Below are 11893 nucleotides of genomic sequence, written 5' to 3' on the forward strand. Positions count from 1 at the left end.
TTCGATGTTATTTGGGTAATTGTGGATCGGCTGACCAAATCCGCGCACTTCATTCCTGTGTGTACTACCTATTCTTTAGAGCAGTTGGTAGAGATCTATATCTAGGAGATTGTTCGTTTGCATGGTGTCCTAGTTTCCATCATTTTAGATTGGGGCACTCAGTTTACTTCGCAGTTTTGGAGGTCTGTGCAGCGAGAGTTGGGTACTCAGGTTGAGTTGATCACAACTTTTCACCCTCAGACGGACGAGAAGTCCGAGCGCACTATTCAGATATTGGAGGACATATTGCGTGCTTGTGTCATTGATTTCGAAGGGTCATGGGATCGTTTTCTACCACTTGCAGAGTTTGCTTATAACAACAACTGCCAGTCGAGTATTCAGATAGCTCCATATGAGGCTTTGTACGGGAGGCAGTGTAGATCTCCAGTTAGTTGGTTCAAGCCCGGTGAGGCTAGGCTATTGGGAACAGACTTGGTGCAGGATGCTTTAGAAAAGGTAAAGGTGATTCAGGAGAGGCTTTGTATAGCGCAGTCGATACAAAAGAGTTATGCTGACAGGAAGGTTCGAGATGTGTCCTACAAGGTTTTGTTGAAGGTTTCACCCATGAAGGGTGTTATGAGATTTGGGAAGAAAGGGAAGTTGAGTCCTCGGTTCATTGGGCCTTTTGAGGTGCTTCGGAGGATTGGGAGGTGGATTATGAGCTTGCTTTGCCACCCAGCTTGTCGAGTGTGCATCCGGTATTTCATGTTTCTATGCTCCGGAAGTATATTAGGGATCCGTCTCATGTTCAGGATTTCAGCACGGTTCAGTTGGATGATGATCTGACCTATGATGTGGAGCCAGTAGCTATTTTGGGTCATCAGGTTTGAAAGTTGAGGTCAAAGGATATAGCTTCAGTGAAAGTGCAGTGGAGAGGTCGGCCTGTAGAGGATGTTACCTAGTAGACTGAGTGGGAGATACGGAGCAGATATCCTTACCTGTTTGAGGCTTCAGGTATGTGACTCGTTCGAGGACGAACGTTTGTTTAAGTTGGGGAGGATGTGACAACCCGACCAGTCGTCTCATGAGTTACCGCTCTGTTTTCCATATTTGTGCTTCTTTATGCTTTGTTTATCCGTGTTATATGGTATCGGGTTGGTCGGATCGAATCCGGAATAATTTTGGTAAGGTTTGAGACACTTAGTCTCTTTTGAGGAAGCTTAAGTTGGAAAAGTCAATCGGATGTTGACTTATGTGTTAGAGGGATCAGATGTGAGTAACGATGGTTCGGTTAGCTTTGGGAGGTGTTTTTTGACTTAGGAGCATGATCGAAATGAGTTTCGGAGGTTCGGAGTAGATTTAGGCTTGAATTGGCGAAGTTGAGATTTTGGCGATTTTCGGTTGGTAGGCAAGATTTTGATATAGAGATTAGAATGGAATTCATAGAGTTGAAGTAGTTCCGTTGTGTCATTTGGGATGTGTGTGCAAATTTTCAGGTCATTCGGACGTGGTTTGGTTGGGTTTTTGATCAAAAGCAGAATTTGGGAAATTTTAGAAAGTTTGGCTTGAATCCGATGTGTTTTGGGTGATTGGATGTTATTTGAGGTATTTTGATGACTGGAGCAAGTTTGAATAAGTTTTTAAGATATGTTGGTGCCTTTAGTTGAGGTTCCAGGGGCCTCGGGTGAGTTTCGGATGGTCAATCGGACCATTTCATGCCTTGGTGATGTTGCAGAATATCAGGTTCAGTTGTTGCAGAGAATCCTTCTTCGTGATCGCGTAGGGGTTCCTGCGATCGCGTAGAGCTTTTTGAGGGGCAGTCCATTTTTTCTATACGTTCGCGAAGGAGGAGTTGGGTCATCGCGAATGCGGGGAGGTGGTCGTGTTCGCATAGAGTTAAGTGGACCTGGGTCTTGGCTGGATTTTGTTCATTGAGAACGCGGTGGGAAGTCCGCGACCACGTAGAGTTAGTTGCCTGGGCATCGCGTTCGCAGGGGATTTCGTGCGTTCGCATACAGTAATTTTTGGGAGCTGAGTTTTTGTGCTTCGCGATCCGAAGATTTTTCCACGATCGCGATGAAGGAATTATGTCTGGGCAGAAGGTTTTTAAACTCGTCTTGTCCGCGATTTAGGGACTTATTTCCTCCATAGTTGGTCGTTTTTGGAGCTTTTTGAAGGATATTGAAGGGGGATTCAAGGGGAATCACTTGGAGGTAAGATTCTTGGACTTAAAACTCGATTATTATGTGAATTCCACCTAGAAATTCATAGAAATTAAGCCAAAAATTAAAGAACTAGGGCTTGGAAATTTAGGCTTTTGATTGGGGATTTGGAGGACCATTTGCGGTCGGATTTGATAATTTTTGATATATATGAACTCGTGGGGAGAGAAAGAATCTATTGATGTAAAAATTATTGAATTCCGAGACGTGGGCCCGGTGGTCGGGTTTTGGTAATTTCGGGATTTGTGTAGTATTTTGATTGTTTTCGCTTGGGCTTCATTCCCTTAGCATATTTCGACGTCCTCGTTCTGATTTTGGTTAGATTCGACACAAGTGGAGGCCGATTCAAGGGGCAAAGGTGTCGCGAGTTAGAGATTTGACCGGTTCGAGGTGAGTAATGATTGTAAATGATGTTTTGAGGGTTTGAAACCCCGAATTGCACATCGCAGTGCTATATTGAGGTGAGGCCACGCTTGATGACGAGCGTGGGGTCGTGCACTATTGGGGATCATGACTTGGTCCGTCCCGATTGATGATGTTACCGCGTATTTGATTGAAAACTTTTTGCTATCATTATTATTTGGGTCGAATGCCATGTTTGGGCCTAGTGCTAACTATTGAATCCCTCGAGGCTTTTTATTGATAATTCCTCACTATTTTGACTTTATACTTGAACTCAGTCATGTTATTTTTCCACTGTTTACATACTCAGCCATGTTTACTCAGTTTTAAGACTTAAATGATGTTTGGGCTGAGAAACACTGTTTTACTATTTCCCGAGGGGCTTGTGAAGATTATTGGCTGAGTAAGGCCAAGGGCCTATGTTGTGAGGAAACATTTGATATTGATTATGAGGCCGAGGGCCTGAGATATGTACGCTACGAGGTGGCTTGATTGATATGAGGCCGAGGGCCTAGTGATTATGCTACGAGGTGGCTTGATATTGCGCTTGGGCCGTAAGGGTCCCCTCCAGGAGTCTGTACACCCCCCAATGAGTGCGGGTACCCATTGTGATGTGAGATTGAGCCCGAGGGGCTGGTATTGATATATGTGATGGCCCGAGGGGCTGGTACTGTTCTGAGATGTTGCCCGAGGGGCGGATTTGTTGATACTGTGCTAGAGGGGCGAACTTCTATTTGTTTACTTTACCTTAACTGCCTGTCAATTACTTGTTTACTTGTTGAAAAAGGATTGTTACTTAACTTTTCACTGGTTTACTTCTTTTAAATTATTTTACTACTTCATTATAGAATGCTTGGTGCCTTGCGTGTTTTCTTACTTTCAGTTGTTATTTACATTTGTTACTCACTGAGTTGGAGTACTCACTTTACTCTCTGCACCCTGTGTGCAGATTCAGGCGTAGTTGGTTTCGCTCCCGAGTGTTGATCCCTCTAGCTTTAGGCGTACATTCGGAGTTCACGAGGTAGCTATTGGCGTCTGCAGCCCCGTGTCTCTACTCCTTTATCACTTCTATCTCTTTTCAGATAGTTGTACTAGTTTATTGACTTAGCGGATTTATATTATGACTTATAGATGCTCATGACTAGTGACACCCCGGTATCGGGCTGTGTTGGATTGTTCTTCCGCGTATTTATGACATTATCTGCTACTTTGGATTATTTTATCATGTTTCGACTGTTTCTTAATGCTTAATTGTTAATAATTGGAAAAAGGAAAAGTGTCGGCTGGCTTTGTCTTCACCAGAGGCGCCATCACGACCGGGTCCGGGTTTGGGTCGTGACATTGGGCGATCTTCTATTATTTATAACTTAGGAAATTTTGCCCGCAAATTCTCTTCAACAAGCTCAGTTCGTCATGAAAATTTATCGATATTTGTGCCGTAAGAATTTTCTTTAAACAACAATGAGCACCCTTCTTTAAAACTGGCATAATTTTGTGAGCTATTTTATTCGTTTCTTTTTCTTAAAATATAGTTACATACTTTTGAAATATTGCTACTCATGCCTCGCATAATTTTATACCTGCAATTCTTCCATATCTTTTCCATGCATGCAAAAATTTCTATTTCCAATAATACGGAGATTATGTGCCTCATAGCTCTATGTTTCATCAAATCTATTTAGCATTATACCTTTGTCTTTGAATTTTAACCTTTGTGCCAATTCTCTTTTACAAGTTGGTAGATTTCTGAACTTGCGCAATCTACCGAGCAATAGAAGGCTACTATTTGGTCAATTTGCATTGTTAAAATTATTCTAAAATTCAATTCAAATTGTTTGTATCATCCTTTTTTCGGGTTGCTGAGATTAATTTTCCTGCACCCGCCTATTCCAAGTCTTGGCATGTGAGTCGAGGGACCATCCCATAAGTCTCAAAATGGTTGATATCGTATTCCGGGCCTCGACAACTTTATGATTTTGCCAACGCTAAAAAATAAAAATAAAAATAATAGAGTCATTTCATGTCCAATTGACTTTTATATCCTAATTAATTATCTTGATTCTGAGCCTGTCGATATTCAAACAGCCAAATATTATTTTTAACGTCAAAATTATTCGTCTCTGGCCTCTTTGAAACACAGTCTATATAAGACTCGGTCTCATTACAGCAAAATTTCCATTTCCCTCCATGAAAGAAACTGGGGCAGAATTTGCAACACAAGACCATCATTCCTAAAGAAATTGGGTGTTCTCGGATAGGACATCATGTTTGGAGTAATCATAAGAAACTTCTTAAGACTGGGGCAATATTATAAAATATGCCAGAGTCATGCAAGAAAAAGGACATATGTTAGAGTTAAAGCTTTGATGTTCGACATGAGTCGCCCTTTCACAAAATTTCAAATGATTCCGCTTCCATGTCAACAAATCTCGTGCGTTAGAGCTCTCTAGATAACAAGTCATTCCCGTCCATCCATTTTGCAACTTAGGCCATTATTTCTAGTCTAGAGCTCCGACTTGACCAACTCATGGATTAATATATTTCACCATATACTTTTATCTTATAAATTTACTGCATATATGCTCATGCACTAATACTTTACTTTATATTAGCAGAATTATATTTTCTTTAAAGGTTGACTAGCATTAAACGTTGATTTGGCCGTGAACCTACGTCAAGGACAAAACCATAATGGCAAAGCGATTCGGAGCATTCAATACTAGTAAAGGTTTGTTGCAAGTTGAGACTGATGATAAGGAGACAAATGTTGTACAGGGGAACATTTTTGTCAATTTGGTAAATACTTTCAACCTTCTCCCCAACCCAAATTCCGCTTCCAGCTCAACCCGAAATGTCTCTTTGACCATATCCCCTCATCCAGCACCTATTTATATAAGTTCTCCACCGATATAGCCAAAATTTACTATCAATCCAGAGGCTTTGCAAGTCATCATGATGACCAATGCCCAATCATCTACACTTGCAACATCAGTCACGGAAAGCTTACAAAATCAACTGGCGCTATGCCCATACAGAAGGCCAGGAAAGGAAATTAAGACGATTAGCTGGGATGACCCAGATAGAGAGCTCCATAACCTAAGAAAGATCGTGGAGGAAGAAATGTGTGCAAGAAATATTCAGAGTTTAAGATATGAAAGTTTGTGCATGCATCCAAATTTTGAGCTTCCTCCAGGATTCAAAATTCCAAAATTGAATACTTTCAATGGGAAAGGAAATCCCATTTCTCATTTGAAAGACTATTGCAATAGATTAGTGGGGATTGGACATAATGAAGTCATTCGAATGAAGTTGTTCATTCAGACTCTATTAGGGCTAGCGCTTGATTGGTACACTCAATAAGATTTTAGCAAATGGTACACCTGGGAAGACATAGCCCGCAATTTTGTAGAACAATACAATTTTAATATTGGTGATAGTCCAACACTTTGTAATATGCGTGAAGTAGAAAGAATGTAACTGTGATGACCCAAAAGGTCATCACTTGTTTTAAAAAGTAAATTTTGTTTTCCGAGGCCGTAAAAATATCTTTCAGCATCACCTCGATTTCCGTGCGCATTTCGTGCACGTAGCCGGAAAATCATTATGTGAAAATCTATGAAAAATGATAAATTTTGACTATAAAATAAATTAAGTTGACATCGGTCAACATTTTGGGTAAACGGACCCGGACCCGTGATTTGATGGTCCTGGAGGGTCTGTAGGAACATATGGGACTTGGGCGTATGCTCGAAATCAAATTCTGAGGTCTCAAGCCCGAGAAATAAATTTTTAAAGAAAATTATTTTCTGAAATTATTTATGAGATTTGGAAATGAATTTTGATTAAAACTTGATGGTATCGGGCCCATATTTTGGTTCCGATGCCCGGTACAGATCTTATATGTGATTTAAGATAAGTCTGTTAAATTTGGTAAGAAACGAACTTGAAACGACGTGAATCGGATTGTTTTTGAGAAAAATGGAAAATTTGAAGTTCTTGAGAAATTTCATGATTTTGATGCTAAATTCATAGTTGTTGATTTATTTTAGTGATTTGAATGCACGAGTAAGTCCGTAGGGTATTTTTGAGGTAGTGTTCATGTTTGGTTTGGAGCCCCGAGGGCTCGGGTGAGTTTCGGATAGGTCTCGGGAGGTTTTTGAACTTAGGAAAAGTTGCAGAATCTGCTGTCTGCTGGTGTCCAGGTGTCTGTGCTATGCGATCGCATAGGAAGTTTCGCGATCGCATAGTTTAAATTTCAGGGGTCCATTTTTGTACTATGCAATCGCATAGGTCCCTCCGCGATCGCATAGAGTAAATTCTGGGAAGTCACAAATTGTTCTATGCGATTGCATTGTTTCTTCCGCAATCGCAATGTGTTAGACCAAACCTGGGAAGGGAATCCATTTTCCTCTATGCGATCGCATAGCCTACTCTGCAATCACAATACCTAGTTCCCTTTACCCTATGCGATCGTATTCCCTTGTCTGCGATCGCAGAGGCCAAATTTGCCCAGTCATTTAAACATAACAGAACACATACGGGATTAAACCCAAATTTCATAACTTCTTCTTCCAAGCTCCAAATTGGGCAATTTTTGAAAGAGAACTTCACCACAAATTCATAGGTATGTGTCGCGCCCCTTTTTTCCCTCTTCACATCAGAAAATCGGGTTTATGACATTTTTGGGTATGGGACAACTCATTCCTTTTGTGAACGGGGTTTGCATTTTGAAGAGTCGCCACCTAATGATTTAAGGTGCATTAGAACACCTATAAGGTTCATTTCTAAGTTTGTTTGATAACCGTAGATAGGGTAAGGGCTTGAAATTATCCTAAGGGAAGGTGTTAGGCACCCCTCAGAATCCACTAGTGTGGTTCCTGGCCAAACAGTTTTGTGAATTTGTACATTTAGCAAATAGACGAGTATAAGCTCAAATAGTAGGGGATTTAAGTTTAAACATACAAGAGTTTGAAAACAACCATTAAAAGGCGATTTTAAAAATAAAAAAAAAAGAGTTACAGTTTTACAAATACTTGAGAATATAAAAAGGAGGGGGGTCCTAGGTTTATTTATAATATGGATCACATCAATGCGATACCTGGATGACACTCCTCAGAAGAGGGGATACACGTGGTATTAGCGCAGCGGTCATCATATCCAGATCTACCCTTCTCACCCCGCTAAGGTATTAAAGCGCAGATTGGTTTCGACCTCTATTACATGCTATTACCTGTCCCATTCCTATCAGTCCTAGAGGAATTAAGGACTACTATCCCTATAAGAGGGAGGATTTTAGGCTGACTCTTAGGTTTTAAAGGTAAAAGGCTAAGGCGACAGATAAAAAACATGTAGGACTGCATTTAAAGGGGAAACACATAAACAATTAAGAGGCTCATACATACCTCCGCAAACAATGCATATAAATAGCATGACTTAAACACGGTTAGGGTTAGAATTTAAAGTACTAAGGCAAGGTGTTTTAATTGTTGAAGCAGACCAATTTATTACATAACTTAGATAAGAAGTCCGAATTAGGCATGTCTGCTGGTTGTTGCAGTGCTAATTAAACAAAGGCGAGTTCAGTTTTATCATTATTACCTAAGGCTTGCCTAGGCGCAGTAATGAGCATGATGTCTATTACTAATTAGGAATGTAGTAAAATAGTAAAAAATTCGAAACGAGCGATTTGGGTCCTATAGGCATGCTTTCTAACTGTATTATTTAAAAGAGCAGGTTATTTAAACTAATTCAGAACTGTACGAGTCAAACCGATTTTTTAACTAAACTGGTTTTAGATCATATAGACATGATCTCTATTATAGCTGATTTTAATTCCTACAGACATGTATCTAAGTATTAAAGGTTGATTTTGGTCATATAGGCATGGTATCTAATTGAACATGAAGTGAAGCAGGCAGGATTCATTTGATCATAGCGAAATTCCTATAGGCATGATTTCTATAAAAAAAATTGATTTTGATCTCATAAGCATGACATCTAATTTCAAAGCTGATTTTAACCTTGTAGGCATGATGTCTGATTATAGCCATTAAGACCCTATAGGCATGGTGTCTAAGTGTGGAAGTAAAACATGCAGAATTCATTAAACAGATCCTATAGGCATGTTATCTACCCTTCTAATAGCTAAAACATACATAATCACCCCATCCCTTTCACTAGCCAACCCCAATATTTGTTACAAATTATTACAGACCAAAAATGACTGAATTACATCAGAAAAGTGCAAAAATAAGAAGTTACAACCATAGGAAGCCTGATTCTTGACTTCCTCTCTGAGTTATGGAATAAACTACCGCAAATGCCAAAGTTGTTTCAAAGCCGTTCTCAGACCTGGGTGTGTCAAAGTTCCCTAAGGGCCTCACGGGACCCCGGGCAATGCTTGCACCCAGGTTTGCATAACCAAACAGACATGAGTGCAGTTTGGAAGGGCCAGCCCTTATGTGTCCAAGTTCAGAGGGAGCTCAAGGGTCCCAAGGCAAGGCTCACACAAAAGAGGCAGAACCTAGGTTCTAAGAATATAGTGGAAGTGCAGAACACATAGTTTAAAAAAAAGAGTTTGTCTAAAACTGGACTGGTAAGTCAATTGTTTGAAGGTAATCAGTAGCAGAAGTATTTAAAATCAGTTGGGGTAATGATCAAAACACAGAATTAATAGTCATAAAAGGGGTCAAGGGGTTTTGGGAATACATTGTTTATAAGCACATGACCTAGAAGGGGTCTGGTTTGGTCATGCACAGTAATAGGGGATGCTGGCATGGCCACAACAACCAAAGGAACAAAAACACATAGAGGGGATATGGGGTTTGGGATTCATACGCATAGGAGAGCATTAATTTAAAAGGGGAAGGGAACATATTTCAGCATGCTAGTAATGTAACTTGAGAGAAGTTGGAATAATTAAAGAAACATGTTGTTGTTGATGCTTGAAAATTAACATGACATACCAATAGAGAAGCAAAGTGCAAAAAGTAAGCAAAATTCTACAGTCTAGCCTTGGCTTTCAGCCGGCTAGACAAAGCAGTAGCACAAGTAGTAGTAGAGAAAAGAGAGAAAGTTTTGAGTGTAAGTGTGTGTTCTTGAACTCAAATTGTTCGTGTCTTTGAAAGAAGAGGGGGTGGGTATTTATAGTTTAAAAACAAGCGAAGAAGAGGTAAAGTCTTAAACACAAACATGGAAATAATCACAATCGGAATCAATTAACACAAGTGATTCCCTTTAATTAAGGAATCACTATTTAATGGGTAGTAACATGTTTAATTAAGGAAAGAAATCAGTTTGGGGACAGATTGATTATTGCCATATAAGGGGGCAGTAAAAGCATGAAGTAAATAATCAAGTCTAAGTACAAAGTGCTTAGTTTTGGGAAGGGATTCAGCAAGGTAAAACATCACAGTAAAGGAAAAGAATCAATTAATTTTAAACAGATGAGTCAAAATTAGGGCTCGTAATAAAACCTTTTACAATTAGTCGGAAGATCGAGGGAATCAAGATCAATCAAGAAAGGAACATGATTCTGCACTTCACCATATAAATAGCAAGAGATGAACAAGCATGCAGAGTTAAACACGTTGACAAAATAAGCAACACAAACATACAGTAGCAGTAGGGGTAAGCTAGGGTTCAGTAGCAAGAAAATATTCGAAGCACAGTAGTCAAGTAGGTCAAGTAGTCACATAGAATCAACAGTGAAGAATAACATAGTAACAGGTAAAGAGAGTCAGAAACAAGTAAAGGTCTCACAGTAACAAGTGAGGCAAAAATTTTAAGTAGTTAGGGCTTCAACAGTAGCCGAATTTAAGAGATGATAAGAAGTCAAAATCAGATGAGTCAAATATGGAAAAGAGAGTCAGAAACAAAGAACTTAATCGAACAAGTACACCTTTAAACAAACAGTTTCAGAACTCGGATAAGACCAAAAAAAGGAACTAGGGTTTTTAACATGCTGAAATAGATAGATAACAACATGAGCAAATCATTTTAAACATAGCAAAATCACAAACAAAATTAAAATCAGAGAAGAGATCTTTTGAAAAACTTAAAGGAAAACCCTGATCGTCGAAAAATGAAGAGTCGTTTTGAAAGAAAAGTTGAAGAACCTTCGAGAAAACACTTAAGAAGTTCGTAGTAAACACAGATCTAAGATAGATCTGAAGAAAATTGAAAGATCCTAAAGATTAGGGTTTCGAAAACCCACAAAAGGTGAGTAAGACCTTAAAAGTTACCGATCTAACCAGGAAAGTCAAGGATCTACCTTGAAAGGCCATGAATGGCCAGAGAAAGGTCATAAATGGCCGGAGAAAGGCAATGAACAGAAGTCGAGCAAGGACTGGAACAGATTCCTTCGAGGTCTGGCCATAAAACCACAGAAACAAACACCCAGGAGCCATAGGAGGCCGATACACATCTCAAATGGCCATGAGAGGCCATGGATTAGGCAGGGGTTAAGGCGGATTAGGGTGAAATTAGATGGCGGCGGATAGGGTTCATGTGGGGTTGCAGAGATAATTTAAAGGGAAGGGATTCAGAGGCGGTGGGTGGTGGAAAATGAATTAGGTTTAGGGGTCGTTCAGGGTTAAAAATGGTAAGGGTGAATGTTGGCCGTTGATCTAGAGGATCAACAGCCTGGATTAAAGAGGGTAGGTAGGGGATCCGGGTTAGGCCGTTTAAACTGGGTTAGGGGTCGGTTTAAATGAAATTGGGCCGGGGAAATTGGGTCTGATTTGGGGTCAGATTTAGGCTACAATTTAAGCAATTGGGCTATTATTTAAATAGCTAATTTTCCCCTTTGAAATTTATAAAAAATAGTAAATTAATTCTGGAAAAAAATTGAAAGCACTAAAATGATTTATAATATACAATTAACAATTTAAAAATGCAGGGCTTAATTTTTATGAATATAAAACACCATTAAATCTTAAAAGGACTAATATTGCAATTATATGCAATTCACTTTATAAAATACTAAATAAGATTGTAAAAATATGTAAAAATTATCTTAGCCGTATTTTGGCATAAATATAAAGATTCAATAAATGAATCGTCAAGAATAATAATTTTGGACATAATTATTGGGATTTTATGGATGAAAAGGGAAATAAATTGATTTAAAAACCTTTAAAAATTATGAAAAAATAATAAAACACTTGGATATGCTTAAATATGCATATATATGCCATTTTGAAGTTATTTTGCATATTGAAAATATATAAGGAAGAATTGGGTATCAATAGCATGTAATCTTAGACTCATTTTCTTCAATTACCATTAAC

Source organism: Nicotiana sylvestris, chromosome 12, assembly GCF_000393655.2.
Source record: "Nicotiana sylvestris chromosome 12, ASM39365v2, whole genome shotgun sequence".
In the NCBI taxonomy this organism is placed as follows: domain Eukaryota; kingdom Viridiplantae; phylum Streptophyta; class Magnoliopsida; order Solanales; family Solanaceae; genus Nicotiana; species Nicotiana sylvestris.